Source organism: Lactuca saligna, chromosome 3 (genome assembly GCF_052625555.1).
Source record: "Lactuca saligna cultivar CGN05327 chromosome 3, ASM5262555v1, whole genome shotgun sequence".
NCBI classification, from domain to species: domain Eukaryota; kingdom Viridiplantae; phylum Streptophyta; class Magnoliopsida; order Asterales; family Asteraceae; genus Lactuca; species Lactuca saligna.
The window spans coordinates 202,457,658-202,477,791 of NC_136419.1; the positions used below are offsets into that span (position 1 = coordinate 202,457,658).

Here is a 20,134-nt window from a genome sequence, read left to right on the forward strand (position 1 = left end):
TGTTTGATGAATTTTTAAAAAAGTAATGACAAATTGTGAAAGTGCTCTGATTGCAAAAGCAGGCAAATAATTCGTGTGATATATATGTACATATTCCACAAAATTATTTTGATGGATAAGACACACTCGGGTTGACTTAAAGACCATCAAGCGTGAGTAGGTTAAAATCCAATGTTAACTAGAATAGCAACGTACTTTGATTTTGTATTAGAAATAGCAAAGTTGTTTGATTTTTTTACGATAATTAGCAATGTACCATTACTTTGCATCAGAAATAGCAATCTATATACGAATTTTGATAGAATCCACTGTTTCCTTTTCCACTTAGATTTCTCTATGATTGATATAATCTTGTGTATCTTTTTCTAATTGCAATATAAAGCATGATTCCTCCAATCCAGTTATGTACACAATGTGCAATCTTGCAAAGAAGATAATAAAGTTTCAATTTTAAATAATTATACAAAATCAGCAACATACTTCTCGTTGTTAACCGGAATAACATGTTCTGACTTTTTATGGAAAATAGCAATACATATACATATTTTTATAGAATCAACAATGTACTTTTCATTTTAAGCCCATAGTAGCAATGTACTTTTATTTTTACCCTATATTAACAACCTACTTATATTTGTAACACATCTGTGTTAAAAACAAAAACCATCTAGATGTTTCATACACCATTTTTTGTCCAAAATAAAATATAATTACCGCAATTATCCAAAATAGGTTTTCATACACCATTTATTTCCAAAACATAAAAAATGTGCCTATTTAAAACATAAAAAAATCAACTATCCAAAACAGAAACCATCCAAATTTCTCCCAACAACAAGACATATCACCATTGTTTCTCTTGCAACAATTCATCTGCCTGATACATGAAAAATAAAATAATTAATATAATAATTACACCGGTAAACTCATGACAATATAAAGTGATATTACAACTACCTTTCTTTTTGAACAACTAGTGGCGTAGTGACACAATCCTTCTTCGGCATTTCTAATAAAGACCTAATTCTTGTAGCATTTTTAGGCCGCCCTTTTGTATTAGATGGGCCAATAGGATCCCGTACAAACAATTGAGGCATCATATCTACTTGTCAAATTCCCGTAAAACAACCTTGAGATGCATTTTCAAATGCTTTAGGCTTTTCCTGAATCGTTAGATCATCTAAAAGCTTTATCAATACAGTATTAACTTTATCTATTTTTAAAGGGGATTTCTTTTCTTGTTCAATAACTTTGGTAAAATTTGAACGGACACACCACAAAGTGAATGCGCTCACTCCATTTTCATTATTCATTTCCTCTAGTCCAATACTACTATTACCCACCTTATACCTAGCATTAAGGGTCCACCGTGGTAAAATATAGTGATTCGGAAGTGTTTCAACATGCCTCTTCTTCATAACATACAAGCAATGCTTACATAAAATCCCACATATTTATACTTTGCACATGAACATGTGACATTAATTTCACTCATATAACGGAAGGTAACAGTTCGCCAATATGTTTTATCAACATCAAGTTGCCCAACTCGGTATATAATTTCTTCTTTACTTTTGCTTAACGTCTCATGAGTTAAATTGTTAGTGGCTTCCATCCATTCATTTTTAAAAATCTCAAAAGCTTTTCTAGTGTAACACTCACCTGCTTTTGCTTCAATTGGATGCACAGAAGAAAGAACTGCCCTCGATTTCATAGTCTTGAAGTCTTCATCTTCTTTGGCGGCCCTTCGAGTATGTACTGCTTTTTCATATTGTAGTACAAATGCATTCAACATGGTGTTGGAATTGACAAATCCATCAAAAAAAATTGATACTCTCACTTAGTCTACTTGTTGTCATACCGGCCAAGAAAATATCTTTGAAGAAAGGTTTTGCCCAATGTATCCGTTGGTTATACATTTCACTTATCCAACTTATGTTCTAGGTTATACCTACTACGCATAACTTCAAACTTTTTTTCAAATTCTTCAATGGTGTCATTGTTTACCCAATGTCTATAAGATTCCTGAAAATCACTATAACGAGCAACAAATTGGCGAATGTGTTTCGGTTCATGCCTTTTAATATGGCATTCACAAAAGCGGTGTCGAGTGTTTGGAAACACTTTTTTTATCGCATTACCCATCGCTTTGTCTTGATCTGTAATAATTGCCTTTGGATGCTTTCTAAACATACACTTTAGGAAATTCTCGAATAACCTTACAAATGTTTCTTCTTTTTCATTTTCTAGCAATGCTCCACCAAAAAGTATAGATTGCCGATGATGATTAACCCCTACAAAGGGAGCAAATGGCATTTTGTATTTATTTGTCATATAAGTGACATCAAACACAACAACATCTCCAAACTTAGTATAGGCATCTCTTGATCTTCCATCAGCCCAAAATATATTCCTAGGATAACCATCATCACATAAGTCCACAACAAAATACTGGTCATTATCTACTAATGCTTTATCTTGGAAATGCTTTATAAGTCCATAAAACTCCTTTCCCCTATACTGTTTTCGTTGCTCGGATAAGACATCAGCACATTGCTTTAAAGTAACATCGGCTTCATCTGAAGTTTTCATTGCGTTAATAGCCTTTTTAATTTGAGAAGGCTTCAAACCTGCTTGACCAAATTGCACCATAAGAGATCTACATTCGATAGTACGGTGGAACTTCCCATGCGATCTATGCTTCATTACTTTCATTGGTGTCAAGCTCAAGGCATGATTGTGTGTGTCATTAAACTTGTCCACGATCCATTTCTCATCCTTCTGTTTTGAAATTTGAATCATTGCTTTGCATCCCGTTCTTACTTCTCTACAACGTTTTATCACTTTTCCAATTGAATTATTAACTTTCAAGCATTTGAAACCTTCTTTGTTGCATACATATGTCTTCCGATAATGCTCATTTGTTGTCTTATTCTTAAATCTCCAATGAATACGTATACCAAATCCATGTAAAAATGCATAATCATTATAAAATGTATACGCATCATTGGGTGTATCGAAAACCTTTCCAATAATACTTTGATCATTACATGCACCTTCGTCACATCCAATATTGAAACCATCATTATTTATTTTTTCTGATTCAGATGTCGATCTTGAATAACCATTATTTGCATCAATATCTTCATTTGTCTGTTTTTCAAAGGACTGATCTGCTACTTGCATTTCTGAATCCATAATGTGGAATGTGACCTGCACCAAGAAAACCACACATGAATGTCATTCTACAATTAAAAAAGAAAGAAACAATTTTGGGTAAAATGGATTTGAGATACATGTTATGTATATTTAACCGTAGAAGTATAAAGACAATATAAGAGACTTTATATGTTTATGTAGATTGCAAGTATATTACACAGTAATATGTTAATTTAATGGTTTATGAAAATAAAGGATAAAAACAGCACATGTGTCGTCAACTACACAACTGATATCAATTTACTCATAAGGATTCTGTAAAGCAACAATTGATATCAATTTAGTCATAAGGATTCTATAAAGCAGACAATCAAAGAAACAATGAATACTGTCATTTCTTGCATTGAAAAGTAATAACCAAAAACCCAATATATGTTTATTAAAAATTATGATTACATGTGATCGACCCCACTTTCTGCCACTAAATCGATTAAATATATTACTATAGTCTTGGCCAACTTGATTTGGATTTTTAATAAGTGAATCAACGGAATCAATTAGCAATTCTAAAAACAAGTAAAACATGTGTTTATCCATAATCGGTCTGTAAAAGGCGATTGGTTGTGAGGTATTTAAAATACAAATAATGAAATTAGGTGTGTAAACTGATTGTGAATTGAATGAATATGAACATACGTAATACACACCTGTAGGTAGGCCGGGAAAAATGATGTTTTCTTCAATTAACGTACATAGGTTTAAGAGGCGAGAAGAAGATGATGTTTTTTTAATTAACCTACGTGATCATGTAAGATATTAGATAATGTAGGCCAAAAAATGACGTGGTTTAATAGGTTCCACACCTAAGCTTATATGGGGCTGATATATATATATATATATATATATATATATATATATATATATATATATATATATATATATATATATATATATATATATATATATATATATATATATACTTCCAACGATCTTCAAACGAGTCCAAATAAATATATTTAACTCATCTAGAAATTAAGGTTAGATTCATTAGTTTGTTTTCTCGTCAGTATCATTGTAAGGAAATGAAAAAAAAACATTTTCATGAAGAAAATGTCACTCGCTTACAAATGAGCTAAATATGAGTACATGGATAATTCAGGAATTTATTCTCTTAGATTCCTTAACGGTCACTTTTGGATAGATAACTTTACGACTTGATACTTTCGTTGATGATGTGCTACTAGGATCTATCAATAATGTGAAAGATCTAGTATGCTCAAGGATCATGTTAAAGTGATATTGTTAATTAACATATGATACTAATAAGTCACACTAAAAACAAACTGATATAATTGATTATTAATTAGAAATTATTTATTTCATAGAAATATTAATTTTTATTAGCAAGTAACATTACATAATTCATATGATATGAACTAATAAGTCATGCACAACATTTTGGACTAGATGAATAATTTTTCTTTTACCAAAAAAATTCAATTTTATATGTTATAAACTTGGTTTATAAAATATAAAAGTTTTATCCTCTATTGCCTTCTTAATTTTGAACGTATGGGAATAAAAAAGGATGGCATGGTCTTTGACTAGTTTATTCAAAAAGAAGGGTATGGCTTAAAGCATGGGGAACACATAAACATGGGGAACACATAGGATTTAGGTGCATGGGTTTTTAATATGTTAAGGAATTATGGTCCAAATATTATCTTTATAAAGTGAGGCTTTCATTCATCTTTCTCCAACCATGAAAAAATTGTAACTTGTATGTGTATGTGTATGTTTCTCTCTAGTTTTTGTTGAAGATTTGAAGATCAAACTCTTGTTTTATGCTCTCTTTATGTTTTTATTTTGATAAGAACATAAGCTTAAGAGTCTTAAGAGTTTTATACAAAAGAACTATCATTCTACATCAAGTTGATTCATTGTTGGTGTCTCTAAATTTCATCATTCTTCATCAACTTCCTAGCCTCCCAAGAGGACCCAAAGAACTACAAAGGTTGTTATTTCTTTGTCTTTTCTTTGGTTGTTGTTTAAATCTTTCAACAACTTGTAAGATGATCATTGATGGGTGTTAAATTGTTTATGTTATTCAAAGTTTATAAGTCTTTCATTGCCTAAATCTTATGTTTTTGAAATTATTTTTGAATAAAACCCGACAATTTGTATTAGAGCCACCTTGCAATTTTTGGTTAGATTTTTTTTATTTTTGGAAATCTTAGTTTTTAGAGAATGTGGATAACTTCGTTATGTATAAAAACAAGTTAATACATATTTTCTTTGACTATTTTTTTTAATTGTTATTTTTATGTGACTAAAGTTTCATGCATATTATGTCATTTAAAGTTGTCTTAAAAAAACAAAGGTTGTTTTATGTGTATGCAATGTATTGTGTGAATAAACTAGCCAAAGACCATTGTATTTGTTGTGTTGTTGTTGTAGTTGTTTTTTTTTTTGTTATAAAAATGGTTGTAAAAATTTCTGTATTCATTTGGTATGTAATAATTAAATAGATTATTTTTCATAGTTTATTTTTGTAAATAATATATTAGTTGTTAGATATAATTTATTTGTATGAATGTAATAGGAAATGAAGTTGGAGCCATTTTTTGAAGACAACAAGGCAATTTTCGAGGTTTTGAGGTGTGCAGGGACAAAGGCAACCTTTTCAACAATCTGTTGCAAAAGGTGATGTTGTTGGCAGCTTCCCTTAGAGTTGTTGGACCCGATGCAACCTTTTCTGAAAGGTGATTCATATTTCTGAATTATTGTTTTAATGAAGTTTTTAAATCTTTTGCAAGAATGGATGTTTTCTCAAGTGGGATCTTCTACAACAACATTACTATCACACCCCCAAACCAGAACGACAGAATTGTTCGAGGGCGGATGACTTCATGTAGTATCATAACAGTTGAGTAAATAGTAAAGAATTCAAACACAACCATCATAAATGTAATTTAAATAGTTGCATTGTTGATTGTAATACATGTTTCAAATGAAATTACATTATGATGATATATTAAGTTTGAAATTTGACGTCTTAACGTTCCTTCCCCAAAAGCTGTGGTTTACCTGTATTACTGAATTCCTGAGAAATACAAGTAGTTTTGAAAAAGCATCAACAATTAAGTTGGTGAGTTCATAAGTGTTTTTGTATAAGAACTATATGTCTTTTTGTATGAAGTAACCGACTTTGTTTCTAGAAAATCCAATATTTTCTATAAATGAATGGTAGTTTCTAAAAGTTCCAAAAACCGGAATGCACAAGTATTTTCCATACCAAAAATAGTGTAAGTAGATTTATATATGTATATATAATCACTAAGGCGCTTGTTAGCCGCGTAAATCAAATGTTTTAATACTTCATGGGAGTTTTATAACCGTACTATTGACCCAGACTGTCTGTCACAACGTTCTTTAGGCGTTGGAATGATATGACGTTTGTCACCACAGACCTATTAGTCCAACTGTAGCTAACAATTTAGGTGTGGGATTGTCAATCTTGTATAGATCTATACACAAGTATCACGCTCTCCCTACAGAAGATAATAGTGTATAACACAGGACTTGAAATGCGTACTTGAAAGTACGTGAAGTTAAATGTCTCACAAAAGTTGGTATCAAGTAGATATACGTATGAAAAGTCCATTTTTCTTGTAAATGTAAGTGTTTCCTTTCTATAGTGTTGATAGAGTGTAAAATATCATGAATATCTCGTAAACTATACTTATTATAGTTTTTCAAAAGTGTGTTTCATTTGAATGATAAACCTTAGTGTGCTACCAACTTTGCATGTAAAGTATAACATTTGTAATAACGTTAATTTACGTATTTAACATATGTACACATTATGTAGATAAAGCAATTGAAACTATATGTAACAATTTGCATTTTAACATAAGTTTTTCTTGCGTTTCACTTGTATTTCTCCCCCTAAAATATAGTAAAAACGTGAAAATATAGGAGTATGAACTCAGCTGGTAAGTTTGATGATTTGAAGGAAACGAGATTTTTCTCGGGATCTTCAGGGCTTCAGGACTTGCTTCGGGTGTCGGGATGATACCGGGGCTTCGGGGGTATAAATTGCCAAGAAAAAGAAAGTTTAAGGGGGTGAAAGGAAAGAAATTAGCAAACAACTTCGGTTGGCCTCACATTCTATTTATAGGGTAAGGCTGGCCTCCGAAAGTAGCGTATTCCTTGAAGAGACCTGTGCGATCCTTGGAAGAACGTAGCGCGTCCTGCCGTGCGTCATGGATTACGAACTTTGGACTTGACATGCGACGGGACAGGCTCTAGGCTCCGAATGCGGGGCGTTCCCCAATTGAACGCGGGACATTCCCCCCTCAATGTACGTGTCTCGAACTTCATAAATTCATATCTTTCGCATATGAGCTCCGTTTTTTATGTTCTTTATATACACGCGAAGCTGAGATTATGCTTTATAACTCTCGTTTAGACTCCGTTGGCTAATTTTAAATTTAAATTTTTTTATATTATTTTTATTAGGCCAAGACAGGAAAACTCCGTGAGGAATTCACAAATCCTTCTTCTTATGTCCGTTTTCGTCTGTCTGTTTACCGTTGGACTACTATCGACGAGATTTATGATTCCCGTTTAGATTGTTTCGGCTAGAAACCACTCGATCTTGTATTCGAACTTTGGGCTGCATACCGCTATGTCGAAACTTCGAAAAATCATAACTTCCTCATACGAAGTTGGCTTTGGACGTTCTTATTATGTATGTTTAAGGTTTAATGATATCTACAACTTTCATTTAGATACCTAAGGCTAAAAAGTATTTTATTGGAATTTCACATTTTATGCTTAATAGTGTTTTCCCAGTTTTGACACAAATCTTTAATCGGTCATAACTTCTTTGTTATAACTCGGATTTGAGTGTTCTTTATATTTTTGAAAACTTTGACACGACAACTATCATTTTATGTATCCCAATTGAGACTTTTGAACATTTCATTTCTGACACTATTTTATTTATTTATTTATTAATTCACAATAGATTACTATATTTGACTTATGTCATTACATTGATTTGAAATATCGGATTGTTGCAATTACAAGAAGATTTTTTTGTCCCTTAAAATGTCCCTTTAGGAATAGACTTGACACTTTTGTGTTGGCTCACAAAATATCATTAGTTGGTTATATTTATGCGCATATATCTTTATGCATGTTTGTGTTGTTTATTGTATGGAATTCTTATGTGTGGTTTATAAATTAGTTTTTCGCATGCTAAAATATTTTTGGACAAAATAAACATCACACTGAGTTTGGTTTTCAAAATTTATTGTAAACATAAGATGTAACAAGTTGTTTTAAAATAAAATCCAGTTTTATAAAAACATTAATAACGTCAACTTTTGAAATAGTCAATTATAATTTTTAAAATGATGACTTTTAAAATATATAAAAACTCTAAATATATAAGTAATAAAAGAAAATTTTAATACAAATCTAAAACGTTCAAATGCACTCAAACTTAATATCGGTTATTAAAATTGAATCGCATTAAAATTATATAAATACTAGCTTTTATATATACAACCTTTAAAAGTGATTTTCTTTTGAAAATTGGTTCCATAGTTTATAATATGTATATAATAACCATGACATTATATGTTTTTAAGAATAGATTTATAAAACATATAAAAGACTCTTTCAAACCTCAAATCTATGTAATCCATCAGGGTGTCTTCGCGATTTCTATAACCATGTTATAGGCCGATTACACATGTTTTCATATTGGATGATTTTATCGGGAAATCTTATGTGATAAAGGTCACCTAAGCAATAGAGTTCCAAGGCTAGATGAGATCAAACATGTCTAATTAAACTTGTTATTAACGATCCCACAAATCTATGAATTATATAGTAAGATATAATTCATAATCGATATCTACTGGGTTAGATTCAAATAAATGGGACAAAGATCACCTAACCATTTATAGTTTTGCAACTTGGATCCTAGACTTTAATAATTAATATTTTTAGAAACTAAAAGGGTACTGATTATTAAAAAGTTTAGAATTTGAAAATACTAAATAATTTTTGTAGATGAGAACTCAATTCAATCTCATTATCATAGACCATTGTGATCTTGAAAAGCAACATAAACACTTAATATTCTACAGATACAATTCTACGACTGGCTTCGTGTCTTGAAAGAAAATCTCAAAAGAGATAAGAAATTATATACTATTAAAGAACCTATTCCTGAAAAACCTGATACTATGAAAAAACCTATGCATAATGTGTGGTGGAAACATTGCAATGATTAAGAAGATGATTCAAAGTAAATATTGTATTAAGTTATTCATGACTTTGGGAGGAACTGGAAGGCTTAGAAGCATTTCACATGTTTCGTAAAGTAAAGCAAATATCCCACAGATGCAGAGGTACTTGGCTGGAACCAGATCAAACAAGGGAAGAATGCAAGGCTGATAGAGTCACCATGTGCTCTCTAAAAGGCCATTAATTCGTAGAAAGGGATCCATTAAGCTCATGAAATCCAAGAAGGCTCACATAGATGGATCTTGTTTCTTTTGTGGAGAAACTGGACACTTGAAGAGGAATTGTCCCTCTTATCTGAAAAGAAAGTCTGGAAGAGACTAGTACTTCAGGTATCTACTATATAGAACTTATAGTTTTCATATAACACTTAGGTACTTGGTACTTAAATGTTAATATAATATTTGTAAATGACTTACAAATATTATAGAAGAGTAACCAGTTGATCATAATTAAGATGGGACTTCACTCTTAGAGTTTAGTTTATTAATTATGTTAGGAACATAACGTACTTATAATATAAAACAATGCTTGTTTTGGAACAATGTATGTTTTAATTTATCATATCTAAATATATCTTAGTTTAATTTATGAATGATTGACTATTTACTTAAATCGTTTTTCATAACAATTACCTTCATATTCAGAAATGATTAAATTCTTTTATGAGATTGGGTCTCTTAATAACAATTATAAAGTAAATATCAATGTTTTATAAATAGAAAGTTCTACATGAAAAATACTTTTGACTTAAACTTGTTTTGAATCAAACTTATCTTTAACATTGTTACCTTTCTTATATAAATGAAATTCACATATTCCAACTTCAAAAAATGAATCTTTGAAGGAAAATAATGAAGTTTATTTGACATATATAAATATATTTTTATATATAAAAGATTCTTAATGATAATTTCACTACGTAGTAGAGAAAATAAATTATTAAATAACTATGCATTGTTACATATGACTTCCTTTCTAATGAATGTCTAAAATTTAGTGCAAGATACCAAATCAAACTTATTAACAACTATAGTAGCTATATTATATTTTACATGGTAAAGCATAATTATGAAATCTTGGTTAAAGCTTTCAAATATAAATTTGAGATACAACGCGCTAAAAACTATCTAAAGCCTTAATAATAATAAATGATGAAATGATTTACTTTATAATCGATAGAAATGTCCTCCTTTTTCATTTCTTTAGGATAACATCAAGAACACTATCAATTATACCATAAGTACAAATACCAACTAATAAGTAGATATAACCTTTTTTTTATAAGATCTTGTATGGAAGCTTCATCCTTTTCTTATTAAACGTTTTGTAGATTTAAAGCCTATGTTGGACTAAAGCTTTTAAACCCAAAATCTACTAAATACATATTATAATACTCTAAATGTTGCTTAAATTATTGTATCCAAACCCACCAAGAATAAATTTTCTTATTCCTTTGATAGTTGAGTTAGTAGAAAGTAAGCTTCTAATGATAAAGCGAGTGGGAGTTATATGGAACTTGAAGTGAAACAATTGGTAAAAATCAGTTAGAGTTCGGAGGTCAAACCACCGCGAACCATTAGGTATTAAGGACCAATTGTGTGAAATGTTATGTTTATAAGGTATATTAAATATATTATATTCATAATTACTTTAGAACATCTCAAACTAATCAAACCATATATCATTGAAGATCGAATCAGTAATTACCAAAAATTAAATTTATTTTGTGATGTTAAAAATATTTTTTTCATTAATTATATTTAAGAATTAAAGATAAGAAATTTGAATAGAATATGTTCTCCTGATTTTCATGGATATAAAGAACATCAAAAACAAATATCCTATGAGAAAGTTACGCATCTTTAAAGTTATGAAAATCAATATTTATCTAATTTTCTTGAAAGGAACTATGCACTTCTTCGTTCAGAATAGGTATGAGTCTTGTAATCTGTTTTTGAGAATGTTTTGAGTTCAGATTATGACATATTATTTATTATATTTTTATAACATTTTTAATTTCAACCAAAATCATTTTCGTAAATATGTCAAATCCGAAGCAATTAAATGCGGAAGTTTAAATGCTAATTCACGGAGTTCAGTATATCGAAATTGAAATCCGTCTGTATTTTGGAATAACCATAACCGGTACAATAAGTAGGCACTTTCGAAAAAAATTCGAAATTCGAGGGTACAAAAATCGAAAAAGATGATTTATATTATAAAATATAGATATACATATTTTTTTAAAACCAAAAATATCCAATGGAAGACTTGTTGTTTAACTTAAATTGAAAGCTACTCACTCTTTGTTCCTCTCGATCCCATCTATATTCTCTCTTTAGGACATCTCCAACCCACCCCAAACTCTATTTTTCCCCAATTTATTCCCTCATTCTTCCCCAACCCTACCCCATTTCCACCTCCATTTTTAGAGATATGAATAGTATTCCCGCATATATGGGGGAATACTATTCATATCTCAAAAAATAGAGGTGAAGTTTGGTTGCTAATTTTAGTCCCTGTCATTTTTATTTTATATATTTCTAGTTTATTTTACCTACTAATTATAATTTAAATGCAATATTTAATATTTATAATATCACGTTATATACTACTTTATATTAAGTTAAAATATACTATATATATATATATATATATATATATATATATTTGTTAAAATCTAATTATTAGAGAGGTGTCTTTGATAATATATATAAGTTATAAAAATGGAATATTCTAGGAATATACTTTTTGGTTAAAAAATGGGGTAGAAAATGAAGTAGGGTTGGAGATGAAACACTATTTACCCAATTTGTTACTCCATTTATGGGGGAAAAATGGAGATTGGTTGGAGATGGTCTTAGCACACCTTCCCATTTTCTTCTTCTTGGATCAGACTGCCAAGACACACCCACCGGAGGCGGATGGTCCTTCTATCGCCAGAAACACGACGATGAGAGGGATGATATTGTTGCCTCCATCCCAACCTTCAAAAAATTCATTTTTTCGAAGCTTAACCCCTAAACAACCCGCTTCGATCGGTGACTGCAGCGACCACCCTCCCTTCAAGTTTCACCGCCCGGAAAAAGTTAAACAACCAATAGATGCCAGAGATGCCAACTACAACCCCTTCTGTTGAAGAAGCATCACCTAAATGCCTCCTGTGCCCGATTTCAATTTCCAGCCGATGCTAACAACTTTTGATGAGGTGTTGTTTTCGAGTGAATCTTGCCAGAAAACCAACCCCTTCCTTTCGCCGTCAACCAAGAAATTGATGGCAACAATTATGCCCTCATTCATCAATTTCTTCAAATTGATCAGGCACCTATGTTTTGTTTCCATTTTATTCTCTGATCATAAAAGAAATGGAGAATATGGTTCCCTTCCTTACCTTCTTGTGATGCAACTGATTGGACCAGAAGATGAAGGAAGCCACCGGAGTAACCCTGCGTTGCCGACGCCACGCTCACGATCTCCCAACCATCGTCGAAACTCCCTAACAGCTTCATTGTCTGTTCCTTCCCTAATCATTGACACCCCATTTCCGAGTTCAACTTAACGAGAGAAAGGAAAGGAAATTGGTGGAAATGAGAAAAAAAAATATAAAAAAATTGGTGTTCCCGAGTTTCAATTAAGGAGATAAGTGGATGGATATGGAGGGAAATAGGAGGATCACTTTCCCTCCTAACTTTCCTTCCGATTTGGAACTATTTGAAAAGAAAGAACAAAATGATTCATTTTCCTTCCACTTCTCTCCGACTCGGGAACACAAATGAAAATTTTGTTTTCCTTTCCTTTCTCTTCTTTTCTCTCATGACTTTATTTTCTCTTCTCTTCGTTTCTTTTGTTAAACTCAAGAACGAGGCGTGAAGACGGGGACCTGTTACCTCTTTGAATGGTTTTGACCTAAAACAACCCCTCAATTGTTTATGTTGTTACCAAATCAGACCCTCCATTGCTTTAGTTTGACCAAGTCAGACCTTGTTTGCATTATTCAATCAAACAGGCCCAATGGATTATGGTATTACGAAAATGGTACATTTTGGATATAATTTTTCATAAAACAGTCCCTTGTGTTAGATAAATTGCAAAACAACCCTTTTTAAATATAAATTATTTCAAAACAAGTCCATTTGATTTAAATTATTATAAAATTATTCTTAGGCTTTCTTTTAATGCAAGAAAACGCCAAGACGCAGTTATTAACAATTAGCTTCACCAAAACGAACCTGGATCAAGATCACGCATCGAATGTGAGTTTCTACGCCCCATCATTTATGGTATTAATATTTTGGGGAGAATATATACGTGTCTAATCAAGTTCTGATGATTTACAAATTTTTATACGTTAAAATGCATTATATTTGTTATTGGTCAAATGTTTATGAAATAACATTCTAAAATGTTATATATCATTAATAAATTCATCAAGTTAAAGTAGATTTCTAATATATAATATATCTTTACGTTCTTGTGAAATATTAGTTAATATTAATAAAAAACAAATACGCTATTCAACTTAATTATGTACAAAACAAATGTACATTAACTTAGATGGTTGATAAACGACGTTTGAACAAATTCATAACAATTAACTAAAAATATACCGAAAATCAATTATATTATTATTATGTTACTCTCGATCATCATGTAGAAATGATTTAAATAAATGATATATTTTATTTTATAATTATTGTAAAAATATAAATCATCTTTACTGCAATATGAAATATATCATATATGATAACATAATTGATTCTCGGTTTTGAGAACGTTACCAAATAAATTTGAATATCGTATCACTTATGAAACTTATTGAATATTATGGGAGTTATTGGTTTCCCATTGGTTGAAACTTGGAAAATATTATATAAGCAACCATTATGCTGCACAAATTTCATCATAACAGACAATAGAAATTTGGAAATCCTTTAAATCTTATGAATCCGAAATACTAAAAGACTTAAATCAAAATCATTCCTAAACATCAAAGAATTATAAGTACTCAAGAGTCTTGTATCGAAAAGTTTAGGATTAGGATGCCTAGATATATTGTTAGGATCCATCACACACACGAGGCGTTCTATATGATCTACGTTTGTTTCGAAAAGCTTTATGAGTAAAATCATTTCCTAAGCTGCATGGGCTATGTTTGTAACCATACTAAGATTGCGTGTCTTAATCCCTGGTCCTCTGCATTAAAACCGTTAATCTGTATGGAATGTGGAACATTAGGTATAGATCAACGACACCGATCTATATGGGTTGACATCATGTGCACATGTTTTTAACTACAACCATCACCTGAAGAGACGAGTTTGGGGTTGACGTTTCGAAACTATTTATTCTACAACATTGAAAAAGCATTGATGTGGAACATTTAGCATGCCCTTCTTATGTTGTTGCATAGGTGTTTGTCGCAATTCAGTTATGAGCTCATTATAGATCCTATATTTGTCTTGTTTCCGTATAGAATCGTTATTGGGATTATATGAGGTTTTCGTTCACTTGTACTAGTTGACATAGACTTTATGTATTGTGATAGTTGGGGACTCAAATGATAAGTGTCAATACCAAAAATTAATTCATATAACACTTAATTAATATCATGACATCACTGATTAAGGTTTAATAACTTACAAATAATAAATTATTTATATAAACCCATTGTGGTTTATATGAAAACACCATAGTTATGTGGGAGGAGTTCGCCCCACTAGTTAAGTGTCGGTTCCCATGTTAAGTAAGATAACACTTAATTAATACTACTACACAAGTTTACAATGTTTGTAAATTCGAAACTTATGAGTTTTACATACAAACTAAAGAACGGTTGTACAAGGTTTCAGGAGTAAATTTTGACATTTTATATTGAACAAAGGGTGATATGACTTTAATTTATATAAATTAGCATTCAAAATCCTTATATAAAATGCATTTTGGTCATGGGAACCGTAAGGTTTGATATAAGTATGTTTTACTTATGTGTACTTTGTCAAATTTGTATTTTTGGATTTGAACAAACAATATTTATTAATGAGTCCAATTACACTTGCATAACTCATTTATCTTCATACTTTTTATAGAAAAGTACGTATTTATAAAAGCTGGGTCGCCGGACCAATTTTATAAAACATTATTTGTTATAAAAATACATTGTATCAAAAACTGTAGAACTCATCAACAGTTTTTGTTGACGTGTTGTAATGCATTTACTCTCAGGTTCATTAGCAGGTTGGAAAGATTTGCATAGAAGACTTTACATTGTTTTACTACACCTTTTTAAATGTCAGTTGTTAGGCATGTGTCGTGATTTAGCTGTAACACCCCATTTATTTATCTAATAAATAAATAAATTAATGAACGAAAAATAGCCCTAAAATCAATGATAACTAGTGGGGTGTTGGTCTCGGAGGGCCGGATGATATAATTTTGATTTCCGAGGGTTAAAGTGTAATTTCGGGATTCATGTTGTGAAGTTTTTTAGAAGTCAAGGGGAGTTTAGTAAAATATTGGACCTATTATGAAAATATTTTTGTAAGTCGGGGGTTGCATGGTAAATATTGGGTTAAGTTGAAAGGATTTTATGGAGTCAAGGGCTAAATGGTAAGTTTCGGGTTTGATATGAAAAGAATTTCAGTGGGTAGGATTGAAAAAGTAAATTTTAGGCTTTGTTTGAAAGAAAAGTATGGGGAGGGACTATAGTTGCTATTATGGAAAACATTCATATGAAGCAGGTATTTAAGTGTCCCATAACACTAACCCTAGGGACCATATGTGCAGCCGCCATCCCCCTTCCTCATTGCCAGTAGCCGCCTCCACCATAGAAGCCTCCTCCGCCGCTGGTGGCATCGTCGGGTCCAACCACCATCACACCGCCTTGTTGCTGCCATCGACATCATTTCCGACAAGTAAAGAAGTCGAGAAGCGTTGGAGCGTCCAACATCGTTGCTGATACATCGCCAAGAACCACTAAGCCGTCGTTGTTACATCTGTTGCCGGTGAAGAACATGAACCGGTGGAAGGAACGCTGATGTCGGGAGAAGCCGGAAAGAGCTGGAACATGGCTGTGACGTTGCGAAAGCTTCCTCTTCTCCGATTCGTTGCTGGAACGCTTCCTTAAACCACCATTGTGGCTGCTACCGCCACTCGTGAGTACTCTATCGCTGCCGTATGCCGTTGAATCGCTGGTTGGAGTGCACCTCGCAAATCAAAAGCATGTATGTGTGTGTAACTTGGCTGGAAAAATAAAGGAAAGCCCCCCCCCCCCCCCCACCACCTTAGGGTGGTGGCTGTCATCATCTGCTGCCGCCAGCCACCACAATGTGGTTGTGTGTGTGTGTGTGTTCATTTCCCTTTTTGTGTGTTTATTTTAAATGTAATTAGAAAATGGAATAATAAAAAAAATTGAAAACCACCACCTTAGGGTGGTGGCTGCCGCCACCGGCCGGCGTGTCGGGTGGCGGTGTGCTTGCCTTATTGAGTTTGATTCGTTTGGGGTGCTTGAAACTCTAATGTGCCTTGTAAGCCCTAATGGGCCCAATGAAGCTTAATGGACCTAAAAGCCCAAACTGTTGGATTAGTGTCTAAGTCTATAACTATTTTGGTATATACTTGACCCGATTATGAGCATGGTCCTTTTGGGTTGCCTTCACCAAAGTAATATGTACGATGAATTAAGGAGAGAAAGGTTTAATTATGATTTATTAATATATTATAAGAATAATATATTAAAGGAGAAATTATATTGTTTAATTAATATTAGTCAAGAATTAATTTTGTGGCTAAAAGAGATTAATAAAACTTAGGGGACTGAAATTGTAATTATAAGATAATTGCAATTGGGCTATGGATCACCTTGGAATATAGGTTGGCCGAAATCTATGGGAAGCCCATATGATTTTCGTCCAAGGCATGTTCTAGAAGGGGTCCATGGGCTGCTTAGGGCTTAAGCAGTCAAATTAGGGTTTCCTTGTTAGATAACCCTAATTGCCTACCTATATAAGGAACCCTTATACCCCAAAAACGTGGCTAAGAGTTTTTCCAGGGTTTCTGGACGTTTTTGGTGTTTCCTCTATCCTCCCTCTTCATCCAAGTCGCTTAGTGGTGTTTGTGACTCCATTAGAGGTGCAACACTTGAGGTACTAAGCTTTCTGAAGCCAAGGATTGATTGTTATTGCTATATAACAATCAAAGGCAAGATCTAAACCCTAATTTCAGTTATAGTTTATTAGATCTAGGGTTTATGGCTTTGGATTTTCAATTGCATTCTCATTAGACAAACTAGATCCAAAAGATATTAGGGTTTGCATGTACACGATAAGAATGATGTATTGCTCAAAACCCATCAGTGGTATCAAAGCCTAGGGCTGTTTGTTAGTGAATTTGATGCTTATTTGAATGAAAAATCGAAAATTTTGACTTTTTGGGAATGGACTCGCCGAGTCCATGACTAAACTCGCCGATTCCACTGGGTACTCGACAAGTCCAGTGCTGACTTAACGAGTCAGCGAGTCTGACAGCTATATTTCGCGATTTTCTTGCCTTTTTTTGCTGTTGGATAATTACCAAAACGTTTTTGACAACTATATTTTGCGATTTTCTTGCCTTTTTTTGCCGTCAGATAATTACCAAAACGTTTTTGAGTGATAAATCAGATTTTTATGATATTGGGTGATTATCTTGCCAAATAAAAGATATCTTCATATTAATTGAATTATTATTTCGTTATATGATTAAATTTAATTATTTGAATTATTTGGTGAATTATTTTGCAAGAAATTTGACTAGGTCAAAATTAGATAACCACCAATTAATTGTTAAAATTGCTTTATTTGAATTTTTGATGTAGAATGTTCTTGATAAAGTTTAAAAAAGTTTCAAATTACTCCCTTTAGGTTTTATAGTTTAAATTTAAACTTAAAAGTTTTGTTTTTGAAATTTAAATAAGTTAAACCCTAATGTTTTGAAAAGTTTCAAATCTTGCCCTCAAGTTTTGGATTTTAAAATTTAATTAAAAGTCTTAATTTGAAAATTTTAAATTTTAAAACCCAAGTATTTTGAAATTTTCAAATTACACCCTTATGGTTTTATTAATTAATTAATATATATAATTAAAAGAGATTTAATAAACCCATAAAGTTTTTGTTTATATTTAATTAAATTAAAAGTATAATTTATTAAATTTGACCACTTAGTATTTTAAAAGGTGTAAAATACACCCTATACTATATATAACATTCAAAGTCTATTATTATATATATGCATGAGTAAAAAGTCAGTCTTACCGTTAGTAGGCCTCATTCACGAAGCTGGTCTATAAGGGGTGTTTAAGGAAATTGCCTATAAAATAGCGATTGAATGGGTATCTACTCTTACCTACCGCACTCTTGACTAGTGGAGGGTCGTTCGCTGAACGGGTAGGATAGGACGAAACCTTCCATTATAAGTATAATGAAGTACAAAGTAACTAAATGTTTGTTAAATTCCCAAATCATAGTTACTTTAGGCAAAATGTGAAATTGTATGCTAATCCATGGAATTACATTTCTTACCCTTTTCAAATGTTAGTGGAGCGTGTGTGGTTAACCGGCATACTAATTTGGGATTGACATTGGTGGCAAAGGGTGGCTCGATTATCATAGATCAATGGAGCGTATGTGGCTAACCGACACATTGATTAGGTGATAGTAGCATTGATTGCACCACGTAGATTCATATGGTTATTCACACCTTGTTTGTGATCCTCGGCATCCTAGTCGCAAAATTGAAGGGCATAATCGAGATTAAACATGCCATTGAAAAGTTCAATGAATCTCAAAAGATCTAGGAGTTTCAATTCATTTAAAACTTAAACTTCATTTTCGTTTGTCATGGTGGAAATTGGTAAATCGTCATTTACCTACCTTCAAATATTCTACAACTAGATTATGGCATCCCTCTTCTAGGTTTTAGAGTATTGTGTTGGATACTAGCCTTAATAACTCATTTGGGTGTTTTATTAAGAACTCAATCAACTTAACTTGAATTTTCTCCCGTTTTGTAGATGTCTGAATCTTACAATGGTCTTCCCAAATCCTTTGGAACAATCTTTCCAAATGAAGATGACGTTCCAAGATACGATCAAGGAAATGAGAGTCATGTTTCAATTCCTCCACCTCCTCCAATTATTCCCCTTGACCCACGAGTTCAAAGGATTGAAATGTTCAAGCTCACTCAAATCCTTTTGGCAAGTAAACACGAAGATGGGAAACATGTGTGTGCACAAGTCTTAAAGATGAAGTCACACATTAACAGGTTCAGGATGTTGGATGTCGAGATTTCAGGTGAGTTGGCTGTTCATTGGTTCTTTAGTCACTTCCTGAATCATATAGTGAGTTCGTAAGAGAGTACTATATGATGGAACACGACGTGACCCTAATTGATCTCACTTATTTACTTATAGCTGCTAAATCAACAATGATTTGGTGTGTTGGTCAAGAAAATTTTGTCTGGTAAGTCAAACTCCGAAGATTCAATGGACACTGGCAACATTGGAAGTCCAGAATGGACTGAGCATGATATTATCCCATGTAATGTGCTAAAGTAGTCCATTTGCTTTTATTTCCAAGAGAAGGGGTATTGGAGACGAAGCTGGCATGTTTACCTGAGA

The 20,134-nt window shown here is 32.2% G+C and overlaps 1 pseudogene across 1 annotated transcript; it reads right to left on the bottom strand.

Annotated features, from left to right (window-relative positions):
* Nucleotides 1–700: 700 nt before the first annotated feature.
* Nucleotides 701–3,970, bottom strand: LOC145034116 (protein FAR1-RELATED SEQUENCE 5-like; annotated as a pseudogene). The gene is made up of 3 exons (XR_013677898.1): nt 3,867–3,970; nt 958–3,213; nt 701–877 (listed from the first exon to the last, which is right to left on the bottom strand). The product of XR_013677898.1 is annotated as a protein FAR1-RELATED SEQUENCE 5-like (transcript).
* Nucleotides 3,971–20,134: the final 16,164 nt, after the last annotated feature.